Here is a 16,778-nt window from a genome sequence, read left to right as displayed (position 1 = left end):
TTTGTAAAAAAAACAGGCCTGGCTCTATGGAGAATCCCAGTCTTTTGAAAAGTGCATTTTTCAAGAGATCAGCGCATGTCCCACACGGAGGTCCATTTGTGCCTGAACCCTTTCACCTATAAACTTAATTCAAAGACTGTTAGAGAGATCACAAGCATGACTCCGATCTGTGAAAAGGACACGTGCCAACTCCTTTTAGTTTTTTTACAACGATGTTGTAAAGACAAAAAAACTCATTCTCATTTTCTCCCCTGTTAAAGGCTCAATACTAACTGTCTTTCAGTCAATCACAACAGGTGCAGCCAGTGAAGGATTCCATTTCAACTGTCACTGTCTCAAGATTCCATTCTTAACGAGCAGGTGCGAGCAAGCATTCTAGAAGCCTATTGTTCAGCTCTGCAATGCAATGTAATATAGTCTTGCTGGACTATGCATGATAATTAGCTGCTTGGCTTAGTGGTAATGCATGCTGCTGCATCAGAGATATGGAGGTTGAGGGTTCGAAACCCACACAAAGCCATGTTGATTTTCTAAATTATATCATATGCAGCGTTCCTTGGCCGACTTAAAATGCCATGTATATCATTTAGTATGTATGGCAAATGTGCTGAATTACAGATATTGAGGTTGGGGGTTCGAAACCCAGTCAAAGCCATGTTGATTTTCAAAATTACATCATATGCAGTGTTCCTTGGCCAAGTTAAAATGCCATGCATGTCATTTAGTATGCATGGCAAATGTGCTGGATTACAGATATGGAGGTTGGGGGTTCGAATCCCAGTCAAAGCCATGTTGACTTTCAAAATTATATCATATGCAGTGTTCCTTGGCCAACTTAAAATGCCATGTATGTCATTTAGTATGAATGGCAAATGTGCTGAATTAGGGATATGGGGGTTGGAGGTTCGAACCCCAGTCGAAGCCATGTTGATTTTCAAAATGATATCATATGCAGTGTTCCTTAGCCAACTTCAAATATCATGTATTGTATGTCATTTAATATCAATGGCAAAGGGGTTGGATTACAGATATGGAGGTTGTGAGTTCGAATCCCGCTCGAAGCCATGTTGATTTTCAAAATTATATCATATGCAGTGTTCCTTAGCCAACTTAAAATACCATGTATGTCATTTAGTATATCCCCAAAACGCAGAGCTACAACACTTTCAAGATGGCTGAATCCAAGATGGCTGAATTGTTTGGCCCATAACTTCTGACTGGGTGGATGGAGTTTTTCCAAGATTTATTTCAGCTTTGTTTTCTCAATAGTACTTTGTTTCATCTCTGCCCCAAAAGGCAAGCCCGCTTCCAGCATTTTCTGTGAGAATGCATTTCTAGTTTTACTATTCACATCTACATTCATGTGGATATCAATTGGACAACGAAGACTGAATGTCATTTAGACGCATCACCAACAAATTCAGACACAATGTAGCTGACATATAGTGAGAAATAAAGAAAAGAATATTGAGTATGGTATACAGTACACATTTCTAAATACTGTCTGTCCTTCTGAAAGACCTTGTGTTTTTTAGCTAGTAAAGGTTAATTGCAATGCATCCATTGTTGTATAGCAGTTGTGGATGCCTTTTGTCATATACCCAGGGCCGGATCAAGTTGTTGTGGGGGCTCTAAGCTACAGGTTGCTGTGGGGCCCCCGAGAGGGCAGATTTTGTGACACATTTACATAGAAAGTGTCATAATTACAAGAAAGGAATTTAACAGTAACATGTCTACCAACTGTACTCAATATGACTGATGAATATTTCAATACTGCATCTTGTCACAGCTCTGATGTTTGGTCAATCAGGGGCCCCTTGGCAGGTGGGGGCCCCTAGGCTGCAGCCATATCTAGACTGTGCGTTAATCCGGCCCTACATATATCCACCGTGGCCTTTGCATTTCAATGCCAAGGTAACCCGCAATGACCATGAGTAGTGGTCCCTGTTCCAGAATCCATCTTTACTGCAGGGTCACTGAACTGGAAAATAATACCAAGGGCACAACCCTGGTGTGGTGTAGGGGGAAATTAGAATATATGACCAATTTGCCTGTCAGTAACAGGTAACATATGATGCTTACCTCGGAAATTACTTTTGAAGTCACCCGTCATTTTTAATGCAGCGGAGCCTGTAGCCAGCCAGTATCTCATAAGAAACAATTTGCATAGCTATGAATGCAAGTGAAAACAACTGAGATTTTCTTCTGTGTATTGAAAGGCTTGAATAAATAATTGCGGTATTTGCATAGCAATAAGAACTAATGATGTCTTTAGCATAATGATGAACCCGAAGCCTACTGTTTGTTTGTCTGGAGAAAAAAAATATATGCTAAGCCAGCCAGCACTGATCCCCCACTGGAGTACCTGGGAAGCAGTGACTAAGTCTAGGCTCTCCCACTCAGGTGGCACCAGGACGACCAGGAGACGCTTTGTTTGCAGTGCAGCCAAGGAGTTTCTAAATGTGCGTCGGGACTAGCCAGGCCGTGCCCTCCTAGTAACGCAACACTGCGTTGCCTCTAGTCACGTCAAGAGCAATACAATGTAGTTCCTGAGCTCCCAAAAAATCGGGAACTCCTTCCACTTTGCCGGGAAGCATACAACCATTAGCGAACCAAGGGAGGCTCTTGGTCTTGGTCAGACCAAGTCTCGAAGAGATTTGAAAGTCGATGATAATCAGGCTACATCAGGGCAGCCGTGGCATAGTGGTCAGGGAGGTGGACTTAAGATCAGAGGTTTTAAGGTTAAATCCCACCCTTACCAGTCCTCCCTACACCTCCTGGCTGAAGAAGTCGCTTTGGATGAAACCAAGCGTCAGCTAAGTGTAATGTAATGTATATAAGGTGTGTGTACACTAAAAGCGACCTACATTACCAGAGCATATTCATTATTTTGCTACGGAGGGTCGGCGCATAAAGTGACCAAAGCGAATTCGCTGGGAGCAAAGCAACCTGGGTGATCAGAGTGAATTTCAGTGATTAAAATTCAGCTAATATTACGGCAATGAGATATGATGCGGTTTGGCGAAAACCAATTGAAATGTTCATCTCTGAATGTCTCAGGCTGACAAGGCAGAGTCTTTATGCGATTACCTAAATCAAACTAAGGATAGACCGATATATATATCGGTTCGATAACGGGCGGATATTTGCATTTTTAAAATTGTATCGTATCGGCCGATACGCGTGTGGTTTTGGCCGATACACAATATTTATTATTTTATGTCATTCTGTCTTTTTTAAAAGCACCAAGACACTTGATTTTTTTATTACTTGATTGTTAGACATTACTTGATTGTTAGAGTGGGTGTTAAAATGTTACAAGTTCTACCTCAATTTGATAATGTCAAAGGAATGTTTATTTTTAACTTGAGACCTGGAATATTTGTATTTTGTTTTTTAACCTTTTTTTAAACCCATATCAGCCCCAAATATCGGGTATCGGAAATCGGGTATCGGCCAAGGGTGATGAAAAAAAAATCGGTATGGCATCGGCCATTAAAAAATCTGTATCGGTCGACCCCTAAATCAAACATGTCAATATCATGTCCAGAGTGAGTACAGCAAATTAATGGTGAAACATCTTCATCGTTACTTTACAAAACAAGTGATTGAAGCGTTAAGAGTGTACCGTCACACCAGTGTGACGAGAATGTTCGGACAGTGAAAGTTCTACAGAATTCAAAGCCCCATACAATAAAACTTGGAATTTTAGAAGCTTGCATTGTTATAGAATGTTCAAAAACCCACACTCTTAAAGGTTAATTTTCACAGCACAAATGAGCGCAAACAAATTGCCTTCGATTGAGACTACTTTGGAGAAATTTGGACATGGAGGGGGGGGCTGCGTGACGTGACAGGTCAGAAAAATGTATTAAAAGTATGAGTAATTGAGTATTTAAATTACTCAAAAGCCTTAATAGCACAAACGATTTTTTTTACAGCCCTATCCAAGTCAAGTCAAGTCAAGTAGGTTTTATTGTCAATTTCTTTACATGCACTGGTCATACAAAGAATTTGAAATTACATTTCTTGCTTTCCCATTAGACATAGACTAATCTAGGTAAGGACATAGACAGTATAGACATAGACAGTACTTATACATGGACTTAAGACAGTATGGACATAGACAGTGCTCATACAGACATTTAAAGTGCAAGACTGGACAACAGAAGACTTGTAGAGGACATACATTAAGAGGTATCTGTTGTGCTTTTGTGCTTTTCCTAAAAAAAGTCCTTTATAGCGTTCTGACATGGTAATAGTAGCATTTTGAAGAAAATAAATATTAAAAAAGGTCTGTCAAGTACACCAGCAGCAGTGTGTGTGTGTGTGTGTGTGTGTGTGTGTGTGTGTGTGTGTGTGTGTTGTGTGTGTGTGTGTGTGTGTGTGTGTGTGTGTGTGTGTGTGTGTATGTGTGTGTATGTGTTTAGTGCAGGTAGAAGGTGCGGTGTGCGTCTTGTGTGTGTGTTCGTGTGTCTGTGTGTGTGTGTGTGTGTGTGTGTGTGTGTGTGTGTGTGTGTGTGTGTGTGTGTGTGTCAGTGTGTGTATGTTTGGGTTTAGTGCAGAAAGTGCAGTGTGCTTGTGTGTGTGTGTGTGTGTGTGTGTGTGTGTGTGTGTGTGTGTGTGTGTGTGTGTGTGTGTGTGTGTGTGTGTGTGTGCATGTTTTGAGTTAGTGCAGGTTGAAAGTTCAGTCACGAGTATAGTAGTGCATAGCAAACATAGCACATACAATCTTTAGTGTTATTTCAGCATTTTGGGTCTAAGGGTGGGGCAGCTTCCCGCAGGTCTGCCACCACTGTATGACAGTGCAAAGTACATTGGGAAAGATTAAAAAGTGAACTGCATGTAAAGTACATGGCAATACTAAACTATGAAGCCAGTTATTTCCATACCCTTTTGCTGACCAAGGCCACAGCACTTGACAAGTCTTCTGTCGGGAGATGTTATGCACAAGCCTTTTTCTTCACCTATTTAAAGTTTAAACGTACCCTATAGCACACCGCAGGCTCCTGATGTGGGCGGTTAACTGTGCATGCTGGGACTTTTAGTTGAACAAAAGCCGCCTTTCTGACAGCTGATTAAGTGATGCTGACTCTGCATTCATCTAGACAAGGCACATCTCTTTTGCCCACGCTGCTCTGCTCTGCTCTGCGCAGGAAAGGAAATATAAATGTTAAATCTAGCATTATGACTGACTGCATTGTACTTGTCACAATCTGATGGGATTCATGCATGCTAAATTAATTCAATTCCTTTCCCTTGAAGTTCTCTCTTTCTCTCTTGCGCCTTCTCCCTCCCTCTCTTCTCATGCCTCTCATTGTGTCTCTCTATCTGTCCCTCTTAATTCCTTTCTCCCTCCCTCTCTCTTTTCCATTTTCTCCATCCCCCCTCCCTCTTTTTTCACTCTACTTTTTTTCTTTACACCACATTGAATAAGCCTTTTTTCTTCTTGTCAAAATGGCTGTAGATGTTAACATCAGATCCAATAAAAGGAGGTAAAGTTATAAGTGAGCCAGAATGTTCCTGGGCCTCTGCCTACTCCTCTCCTCTCCTCTCCTCTCCTCTCCTCTCCTCTCCTCTCCTCTCCTCTTTCATCCTCCTCCTCTCCCATCTCCTCTCCTCTCCTCTCTTCTCATCTGTTCTCCTCTTCTCCCCTCAGCCTGCTCTTCTCTTCTCCTCTCCTCTCCTCTCCTCAGCCTACTCCTCTCCTCTCCTCTCCTCCCCTCAGCCTGCTCCTTTCCTCTCCTCTCCTCCCCTCTCCGCTCTGGGCTTTGATTAACTGCTTCATCCCAAAATAACCGGGAACAATAGAAAATATGACAGTTATTATTGCATCATGAGTTCGGCTGCCGCTTTCAATTTCCATCTTATGCATTTGAGATGAAACAGTGTAATGCCCGCAGCCATGGTCCCCCACCCCACCACCACCCCCACCCACCTCTGTGCGGCTGACACCGCCACCCTGAAGAATTATGTCAAATTACCTTTTCAATGAAGCCACATTCACACTCCCTGCGCAGGTATAGGAGGTGAGGCGAGGTGAGGTGAGGTGGAGTGGAGGGTTGTGTGAGGTGCGATGGGAGTGTCAGGCAGGGTGAGGTAAGGTGAGGTGGTGGAGTGGAGGGTTGGAAAATTTGGTGATACTGTAGTAGGTTTGGGTTGGGTTTGGAGTTGTTGGGCAGTGTGCTGGTGGGTTGTGGGGTTGGGAGTTTGGTAGAGGGTTGTGCTGTGGTGAGCAGGGGGTGATATTAGGTTGGGAGTTGGGTAGAGGGGTGTGGTGTGGTGGGCAGTGGGTGATAGTAGGTTTGAGTGAGGTAGAGAGTTGTGTTGTGGTGGCATGTGGGTTATAGTTGATTTGAGTGAGGCAGTGGGGTGTGGTATGGTGTGGTGTGGTGGGCTTGGCTCTTGGCTAGACGTGTGATGTAGATTTGGGCTGAGGTAAGATGGAGGGTGGGACTGATAGTGAAATGGAGTGGAGCATGGTACTGAAGTGGGGTTGGAACTTGGACTGGCAGCGAGATGGGGGGGGCTCATTCCTCTGTTAAAGTAAGAATAGAACTGTTTCAAAAGTCAAGTCACTGAAAGTTTCCTGACTTGCAGTGACGGTAATAGAAACAAATATGGCACTAACCTGTCTCCATAAAGGACGCTTGACTATACCTGTATGACCCTGACATGATATTCCAGAGGAGACTAAAGAGTTGGGAAAAACTGCCATCCCTCTGATTTTTTTCCTAAACGTTGTAGGGTAAGCTTTGATTATAATAATAATAATAATAATAATTGTATTTGTATAGCACTGTGTCATACAAGGCATGTAACTCAAAGTGCTTAACAAATGGGAAAAAAACATTGTTAGAGATAGATTTAAAAGGAGAGGTATAGAGGAGAGGCAGAAATAGCAGGAAGGCAGAGGAAGAAGAGATAGACAGAGATTGTAGAGTCATAAGGTCAACGTAGGTTAGGACCAGGATTCTTAGATGCGTAAGGTCCATAGTGGCTGGGCCTATCATAAGTCATAGAAAGTCACACAGAGATTGGGCGCTCAGTTGCGGCCCCTGGTGGCATCAGGGGTGAGGAAAAACTCCCTTTCGCTTGATTCATAGTTTGTAAGGGGGAAAAAAAAAGCTCAGTGAGGTCTGAGAAAAAAAAAAACCCTATAGTCAGGAAGAAACCTCAGGCAGAGACCAGCGGCCACCTAGGGGAGCCCCCTGCCAGGGCTGGTTGCGAGTAGTAAGGGCGCTGCGGCAGCTGGGACACTATGACGCCTAGGCAGCTAGGAGTTGACAAGGATGAAGAGGTGGGTCTTCAGCTGCTTCTTGAAGGAGTCGACGGAGGTGGCTGATCGGATCTCGATGGGGAGGGCGTTCCATCTCTTGGGCGCATAGCAGGCAAACGCGGCGTCGCCGATCTTCTTTTGCGGGGGGGTGGCATCAGCTTGGCATCAGTGGACCTGAGAGCTCGAGCAGGGGCATAAAAAGAGAGCATGTCTGAGATATAACTAGGGGCAAGTCCATTTAATGCTTTAAATACTGTGAGCAGAATCTTAAAGTTGATTCTGTATGAGACAGGTAACCAGTGCAGGTCTGCCAAGACAGGAGAGATGTGCTCTCTCATTCTGGTTCTTGTTAGGATTCTTGCCGCAGAATTTTGAATGAGTTGCAATTTGTCAATTCATTTTTTTGGGAGACCAGAGAAGAGAGCATTGCAGTAGTCTATCCTACTGGTGACAAAGGCATGAATAAGTTTCTCAGCGTCTTGTCGGGGGGCCAAGCCGCGCACTTTGTTGACATTTCTAAGATGGAAAAAAGCAGATTTTGTTATCTTGTTGATGTGAGGCTCAAAGCTCAAATCCGAGTCTATGACCACACCTAGTCTAGTAACCTTATCTTTAATGTGCATGCTTAGGTCACCTAGGCTTGAGTGGAGTTTTGCACGTTTTTTCTTAGGCCCAATGAGCAACACTTCAGTTTTATCCTCATTTAATTTTAGGAAGTTACTGTTCATCCAATCTGTGATGGCAGACATGCATTTAGTCAAGGCATGAATGGCAGTGGTTTGGCTAGGCTCGACAGAGATATATAGTTGAGTGTCATCGGCATAGCTATGAAAATCAACATTGTGCTCTCTGATGATGGAGCCCAGGGGCAACATATAGAGAGAGAAGAGGAGATGGTAATTTCCTGACACAAAAAATGTGCTCAAGAATGTATTTTTATAGTCTGAGAAGCAAGTTACACCAACAGTAGAGTAATACTGCAATTTTCTACCAAGCACATACAGTACAGTATATAGTAAATGTGTTGCAAACAAATCCATGGCTTACCATGGACATTTTGCCAGCAAATTGTCTCAATGAAAGGACATGTGAGGAAGACAAAACGTCTGTAAAGCTGCTGCCTGGCTGGGAAAAAGTTTAGCAGTTTCATGTCAGTGTTTATTTCCTGCTGTTTTGCTCTTCTCCCCAATTACCTAGCTCAGCATATCATGACGCTCAGCAAAACACGCCCCTACTGAGTGTGCTGGTACGAGTGAACAACTTTTTGACACCAACCAATTATCCTCCCCTCTATCAGCTCCGGAGTTTCTATATCCTCTTCTGCGAATTCAGCAAATGTTGTGCCTCTCCTCTCCGACACTGAAGAATCGCTAAGTGTGGGAACAGAGATAAGATATTTTGATTAGATACCTGCTCTGCACACAGTCATTAGATGTCAAGGGATTGCGTTTTTTAACGAGATTAAACGTAATGAATATGAATGCTCTGCTTCTGGCCTCCGACGCTGATTAATGAAAAATGCTTGTGAATCTTAAGCGTTTTATTTTAATAACCTTCTGTTCTGGGTTTGTCTGCAGAATGAACAAGTGTGTGCTGCTGTTGTACCTGTTTGTCTGGCACGGGCACGCGGCGGGCAGCGGTCCCCTCTAATGACCCATCTGACAGTCCAGCATGCCTTGCATTAATAATACAAACTACAAACGAGAACGAGAACGTTGGGAAAGTTTTGGCCACAGTTTTGCATGACTTGCAGTCTAGAGGGCAAAGCGATTAAAAAGAAGTCTGTTAAGTGTTTTTCTTCAACCCCCTCATTCCTCATTACTTTGCTTGTTTCTGAGAAAGCAAAAAATGAATAGGTTTGCATTTTCTATCCGCGATGATGTGACAAAGCCTTTATGCAAGGTACCAATAACTGTTTACAGTGAGGGAAAGGGAAAAATCTGCTGATCATTGAGATGAAATGGAGCAAATGCTTCAGCCCAAAAGTCTCCACTCGTGGTCTGTTCGCTTCAGTTTTAGTTACTTTGCACATCGCAGCATTTATTTTTTAGTAGACTTGCCACTTTTGTTCACAAAAGAAATCGCTTCAGAATGGTATGCATGAACAATTGTTTATTTGAATGCTTTCAAGCGTGTCAAGAAATGCATCTCAAGCACTGTTGGGAAAGTTACTCAAAAACTGTAATGCACTACTTATTACATGTTACTGTCATTTAAAAGTAATGCCTTACATTACAACATTACTTTTTTTTAAAAGTAAGGCATTACACTACTTTTGCATTACTTTTAGTTACTTTAGCCAAAATGACTGGAAACAAGGATTTCGCAATCTACAGTGCAAATCTATGAGGTGGCATGACTTTCACCTGCCATCCACAAGTCGTTTTGGAAGCCTGCAGACTGAAAACCAACATTTTCAGGAATTGCGTCTTACCTACATACAATACATTGATTCACCAATACAATGATTAATCCTGTCTCTTCTTACCACACCTTAGCATCCACACCAGCGCCGTTTTTTTTTAATCTATTAGGCCTACGGACGCATGCAGCACAGGCTCCGTTGCACTTGGCTGAAACATAAAGCCACCTCACTGCACTACGAGTTTGAAAATTATTATTGATAAAAGACCAGATGCATTGCTACAGTAGGCCCATTTTGAATATTAATTATATACAGCACACCGGGGAAAATGTCTTATCAATGAACGAGCAGCATATTCTGCGACTTGCGCAAACTAGTTCTATTCTATTAGTTCTATTCATTCTATTCTAGTTCTATTCATGCAACTAACCTATTGCGTTGGAGTTTACAGTGATAGGCTACAGAGTGGTGCAACGACAGCAAGGATGTCCAATGTCCCTACTTTGACAGGTGAACGTATAATATTTTATTTCAAATGGATTTATTTCAATTTTAGTGATGTTTAGTTGAACAAAAGTGAGGGGGATGCAACGTACTCATCCCCCCCCCGTCGGATACCCTGCCGTGTCCCTGTCTCGTGATGGTATGCATCCCCTCCTTTCCTGACTAATTTGGTGGTGCTATGGCACCTCTTCAAATCGTCAAATTGTTTGTAGGCAACTGTTTTTCGACGTGGAAAGCGATTTGGGTTTCAAGCACAATGTGCATTTAACTTAAATGTTCTTGGTGTCCTTATTTTCAATTACGTCAAAGTAGTGGGCATATAGGCTACACCCATCTTGAAAACGAGCAAGCTGGATCTTCTGGATCGGTCATTCTTTGTCAACCTGCCATTTCGAGAGACGAAGCGTGAAAGAGGAAGCAATGTTCTGCGTGGAACTTTCAAATCTCTGCGCGGACGTATCAGATGCAATAGCTGATCTCGCGGTGATCCGCGAACATTGTATAAAGAAAACAAAATACCCACACAAAATTTAGGCCAAAAAATGCGTTGTAATGTGCAAGTTACTTGCATTGTAACGAGGACATATTACCGATTTTTTCCCCTGTAATCAGTTACATTACTGCGTTACTCAAAAAGGTAATGCATTACAGTAATTAGTTACTTTTGTAACGCGTTACTCCCAACACTGATCTCAAGTAGTATTACCAATACAGCTACAGCAATTAACTGTATCTGTCGTATCTGAATAGTGTGCAGCTGGCATAATTTGAAGCAAAAAGTCATTTCAATGAATCGATATAGTGTTGAAATGTGACTCGATCTTGACTGGAGAGACGAAAGAGCTGTATGCAATGCATCCATCGAGCTGTTGGTTATCTTCAAGTGTCTGAAGTCAATGATACATTTTTCATGTTGCCTTGTTTCACAAACACTGCTTTTTAATATTTCAAGGAAAATGCAAATGTATTCAACAACTACAGTACTGCACATACAGTAAGCTTACATCATATACATCATAACGCTTATTAGTTGACCATTACAGTTTTATGAATCTAGATTATTGAGAATCTATCTTAATCTAGATTATTTGATTTTGATGAATTGTACTATTGGATATTTCGTCTCAGCTGCTTAGCCTTCATTTGTACAGACTACAGCTGTCTACCAAACTCAACTGTGTTGAGATAGACGTGAAGTAGTCGTGTATATTTTTATCTCTCAAAAGCTTTTTTTAAAACTTTATTTGTTTTTGGGCCTCATATTAAGTGGATTTGAAGTGCGTTTTAGAGACGTTGCAAGAAATTTGTAGCCAGTCTGGTAAATGTTTTGTTAATTTCTACTCAGCCATCAACAGTGATGTTTCTGTGGAGTATAGGGCCCCTTGATAGGCTTAGCTTTTTTATACTGGCCCCTTGTTTGTTGTGTGTTTTGCTTATGTATATGAGATTTGTTTTGACAATATTCACGGTCAGTGCTTCTCTCCCAGCCTGCAGAGCTGTTCCTGTTTTCGCAGAGAAAACCCTTTTGACACTTTTTTGCACACTGACATATGCTCTTAGGGAAAGCATTGTTCATATTTTGCACATTACCATGTAAACAGAATTTAAAAATAGCCTAATGTTGTTATCTGCTGAATATCCTGGTGAAATTATACTGTTTGTGCAAGAAGCATTTCTTATAAAGAAGGAGGCGAACATTAAATAAGCTGTTATGGCTCTTTTCAGACATAAATTCCATTTTTTTTCGAGGTAAACTCTTCTATTTAAGTTGCCTGTATGTTTTCACCACGTTTGCAATTATTTTCCAATTTCAGTCAGCCATAAAAGATGGCACCGAGGCAGAAGTTTTGTGAGGCACAAACATAAAATAGCAGCTTAGTTCCGTTTTACTGCAGGTTGTGGAGGACATTTAGTTGAGGCATCCTGCCTTGAGAAACAAGTGTAACACGTCTTCATGCCTTCCCTTCCCTTCTTGGGAAGACTCACACCAAAACTGAAAGCTCACACTAAAACAAGGAGGTGTCTTCTGTGATTGCTTAAATGTGTTTAAAAAGCCACAGTTTATGTATCTTCAATAGACAATGTTCTACCCAATGTTTACAAAACATTTCCAATCACGACTCAGGCCTAGAGCGGTCATATGTTCCCACCACAAATAAAACATTACTTTATGATTTTAGGAGGAGAGGACACAAACGTTAAAAATAATATTGTGCTTTGTGCAGATGTTTTGGTTAGAATGGGGGGAGACTTTGGAGTGCTGCGACTGCTGTCCTCCCATGTGTGTATAGTTTCTCTCCACCTCTGACCTCGTCCTTTTAAGTGCCAAGTCCCGTTTCACACTACAAAGCCCCGTCCACTGACATCCATTCACTCGGGGGTTAAGGCGGGGGGACCCAGGGTTAGGCTCCTTCAGGGTGGACTGAGTTCACGGCACGCACTGATTAATTTACAGTCAGCCAGGACTCAGGACAGGCTCTCACACTGCTGTACTCGCTGCCCTCCCCAGTGAAGGCTAGCTACGAGAAGCTCCAGCAACTTCACCAACAAGCGTGACAGCAGCCCGGTCCGCAGAACATGTTGTTCATCCCGAAGGTTCATTTGGTCTTTTGTCTGTGCAGCTTGGAGAAACCGCAGCACAGCACACCACAGCACACCCAGGCCCGCCTATAGAGGGGGCAAAGGGGTCAGTTGTCCCAGGCCCAGAGAATAGAGAGGCCAAGAATTGGGACCCCATTACATTGTAGGTATTGAGGTGGGGGCCTTTTCAGATGCTTTTGTCCCAGGCCCTGCAAAAGCTGTCAGCGCGGCCCTCCCACACCACAGCACACCAACTCTTAACAAACAGGGATTAGAGTCTCCCTGTCAGAACTTTTTCTTCAGCGTTCCCTTTTCACTTTTGTTCTCTCGGACGTCTCCCTGTCAGACGTTGTTTGTTGGAGAGCATAAGGCATTATGGTCTTGGGTATGTGACGGGATAGTCAGCGGGCCGCTGGACATTATCACAACAGTGGACAGGCAGAGCAGAGAGTTGCTCGCTTCGCTCGCCTGCCATCTAAAGAGTGCATCTGTATGTAGCCTCGCCATGGGAACTCCGGGGGGTTCTAGAATGCGCTTGAGGTCAAAAGGTCAATCGTCCTCCCAACAGGTCTATCACCTGGGCTGGCACTGGGCCTGGAACTAATTATGGAGTATGTGGTCCAGTGAAATCATATGAGCTGAAGGTCAAAGCAATTACCTCTCTCCTTTAGCCCTGCATCTCTCTCTCCCTTAGGCCTGCATCTCTCCTGCGCTGTCTATGGCTTGTTTTGACTCTAGCAAACACAGGTACACACACACAGACATGCATGTGCACGCGCGCACACACACACACACACACACACGCACACGCACATGCACACGCACACACACACACACACACACACACACACACGCACACGCACATGCACACGCACACACACACACATACACGCACAGATGAACACACACATACTGGTACCGTACACCCACACTTACATGCAAATAAATCCCTTTTTCTGTCTGCATCCATGTCAGTTGCACGGGAGAATGTAATAAAATTGCACCCGCGGTGGCACCTGCTGGGAAGATAATTGATTTGTCAGGACCCTGTGCTACTCGTTTTCTTTTTTTTCTCAGACGATTTTGAAAGAGGTTATGCTTTCTGAGTCTCACTAGTTAGTTGCCCTTGCCCCTCAATATCTGTATGAAATCCATCCGGGGCTATAATAGACTAGTGACATTTTGGACAGCAGATTACTGTAAGATCTACTGTATGCAGACAGAGTGAATGAGAGAGAGAGAGAGAGAGAGAGAGAGAGAGAGAGAGAGAGAGAGAGAGAGAGAGAGAGAGAGAGAGAGAGAGAGAGAGAGAGAGAGAGAGAGAGAGAGAGAGAGAGAGGTGGGTACTTCATTGAGGACTTGCACATGGCTGCTCTTGCGATTAGTCTAAATAGGCCTCTAAAATGTTGGCCATCTGCTGGCTTCCCTCCTCTCATTATACTGTGCAAATTTGCGATTCCTATCTCCTGTTACTTGGTGTGTAGTGTAGTGTAGTGTGCAATTATTTTAATTTGGCTCGCCTGATTAGATTGAGGCGCACCCAAATCCAATTAATAATTGGGTGATGTCCACTAACAGCAATGGGCTCGTGTGATGAGATGGAGAGAAGGAGAGGCAGAGAGAGGGAGAGGGAGAGAGAGAGAGAGAGAGAGAGAGAGAGAGAGAGAGAGAGAGAGAGAGAGAGAGAGAGAGAGAGAGAGAGAGAGAGAGCAACAGCAATGGGTTTGTGTGCTGAGATGCATTGAAGGAGAGACAGAGACGCCGAGAAAGAGAGAGAGAGGGAAAAAGAGAGAGAGGAATATAGAGAGAGCGACGGCAATGGGCTGGTGTGTTGAGACGCAGAGAAGGAGAGACAGAGACACTGAGAAAGAGAGAGGGAGAGAGAGAGGGGGACAGAGAGCGAGCGACACAGTGTAATGAGGAAGGATAGACATATGTGTATCTGGATGGGGCCCGAGTGTCAATTAAAACCCGTGTTCCACTTCCTCCAGACAAGTGCTGAGGAGTGGTGGAGGAGGAGGAAATGGGGATGGAGGAGGAGGAGGAGGAGGAGGAAGGGGTAGAGGGGTTCCAAATGAGACGAGAGGAGACGATACACAGCTGTATTTACCCAACCTGTTTACCCAATTAGGCCCAGGACTGAATGTTTGCAAGCCGCACAGATTTTCAGTAAACAGTCACCCGCAAGACGTACAAGTGAGCACACACAACAGCAGCAGCAGCAGCAGCAACAGCAGAGGAATGCTACTCTACTTACGGTTGATAAATTGACAACAGAAAGTCATTGCACAATAACTAACCTCACAGTGGGAGGGATAACTTACTGAGTAACTTTACCGCTGTACTCAGTGACGATTTTGGTATCAGTTTTTTCTTCTGGTATCATTATGACTTTGTTAAAGGTGCTCTGTGTAAGATGGTGGCCATAGTAGGTATTGCAACTATGCTGCTCATTGAAACTGTGCTGCCTATTGTCAGATTAGATTTTTTTCACGAATATTTAAACTAAATATTTACTAGTATGACCAAAGTACAGTAAGTTCTGCAGCTAAAAATGCCTATTTCTGGAAATTCAAAATGGCGGACCATGGAGAAGATTCGCCAGAGAATGGTATAAGAAGGAGATACCCTGAACTCCGCCCACACAATGTAAATGGATGTGCGCAAGTTTGGTCTCCTAAGGGGGCGTTGTCCCCCCTTCTTCTTCCCTTACTGTTGCGTTTGGTGGCAGCTGACAAGGGTTGCGCACTACCGCCATCCAAAGGGCTGAGGTGGGATTCGTAGTCTGTGAAGAGGCGTGGCGGAGACGCATGGGATAGGACGCGTCGCTCATGGTAACTGTCGGAAGTTAAGCACTGTCTGCCCTATAGTAATCCCAGTTGACATTCACGTTGTTTTCATTGTACATTTATTGTAATATCCTGTCATATATATAGGCCTATATATAGGCCTATTTATTTATTTGTGCATGGAAGTCCTTGTGCACAACCCTTCCAGGTGCAAGGCAGAAAAACATCGCACACTGAATACTTATTTTGTATTGTTTTCCCCCTGGGCGAGCAACGCGTTTCGCACAGTGCGTCTTCAGATTAGCTCTTATCCCAATGTGTATTCGGGAACCTGAAGACGCACTGGGCGAAACGCGTGGTTTGAAGAGGGGGGGGGTGGGAGAACAGTAGGCCTACACAGTGCGCGGTGTTTAATGCACCTTTCGTATTTTGGTTTGTTTATGCAACTCCAGGTAGGCCTAGATGTCAGTTGCTTGCAGTAGGCTAACTGTTGCAGTTGTCAGTGAAGCCACATTAGTTTTCCCCTTTTTTGGCACTAGGCAGTGAGGAAATATTCGCGAGAAGTCTGTAACATCCACTTTACATGGGACACCATATGTGTATGAAATAGCCTACTAAAGAGATGTCAAGGCTATAACCTAGGCCTACAATTTGAAACGGTGATGACATTTAAAACCGAGTCAAACGGCCATAGGCAGCATGAAGGGTGTCGTAACGGCAGCTGGAAAGAGATGGAACTTTAATGTCACAACGACATTCTGGCTTCAAACTCGCCCTGGCCGATTCCCTATTTAACTTTAGGACTAAAATTATTCAACCGTTTCCACAGTAACGACCAAACTAATCACAGTTCCTGCAGCGGTAAAGCCAGGACTGCAAGTGTGAGCGAAATCAGCACAACAGTATAAAGGAATAATAAACAGTAACGGAAATACCGACGTGACCTGAAAAGTGGGCGGAATTGGGAGCCTTTTGCCGGTGAATTGCGCTGAAGCTAGCCTACATTGTGAACATGCTGGACGTTATCGCCAAATTACGATAGAAAGAGCAACCAATGTTATCTAATATTGCTCATTACCTCATCTACACAGTTGCTCCTACCCAAAAATATACGATGGCATAATTAAATAGTATTTGAAATAGTGGTATCACGTTTTCAGTGAAGTGATCAGTGAAGTGGACGGGATTTGGCGACCTATGCTGCAGGTATTCCACACACCTGTGTTCCGTCTTTGGATAATGTGCAATGAATAAGACACAA

General features: G+C 43.5%; 1 protein-coding gene and 1 pseudogene across 1 annotated transcript in view; one reads left to right on the top strand and one right to left on the bottom strand.

Annotated features, from left to right (window-relative positions):
• The window catches only part of spon1b (spondin 1b), a 122,674-nt gene that overhangs the window by 51,939 nt on the left and 53,957 nt on the right, over positions 1-16,778 (top strand). The window lies entirely within an intron of this gene.
• LOC134447366 (uncharacterized) lies at positions 6,765-13,477 on the bottom strand (annotated as a pseudogene).

The sequence above is a fragment of the Engraulis encrasicolus genome, chromosome 4 (assembly GCF_034702125.1).
Source record: "Engraulis encrasicolus isolate BLACKSEA-1 chromosome 4, IST_EnEncr_1.0, whole genome shotgun sequence".
NCBI lineage: Eukaryota > Metazoa > Chordata > Actinopteri > Clupeiformes > Engraulidae > Engraulis > Engraulis encrasicolus.
The sequence above is the reverse complement of the archived record's forward strand: the minus strand, read 5'-3'. Positions and strand labels throughout refer to the sequence as shown.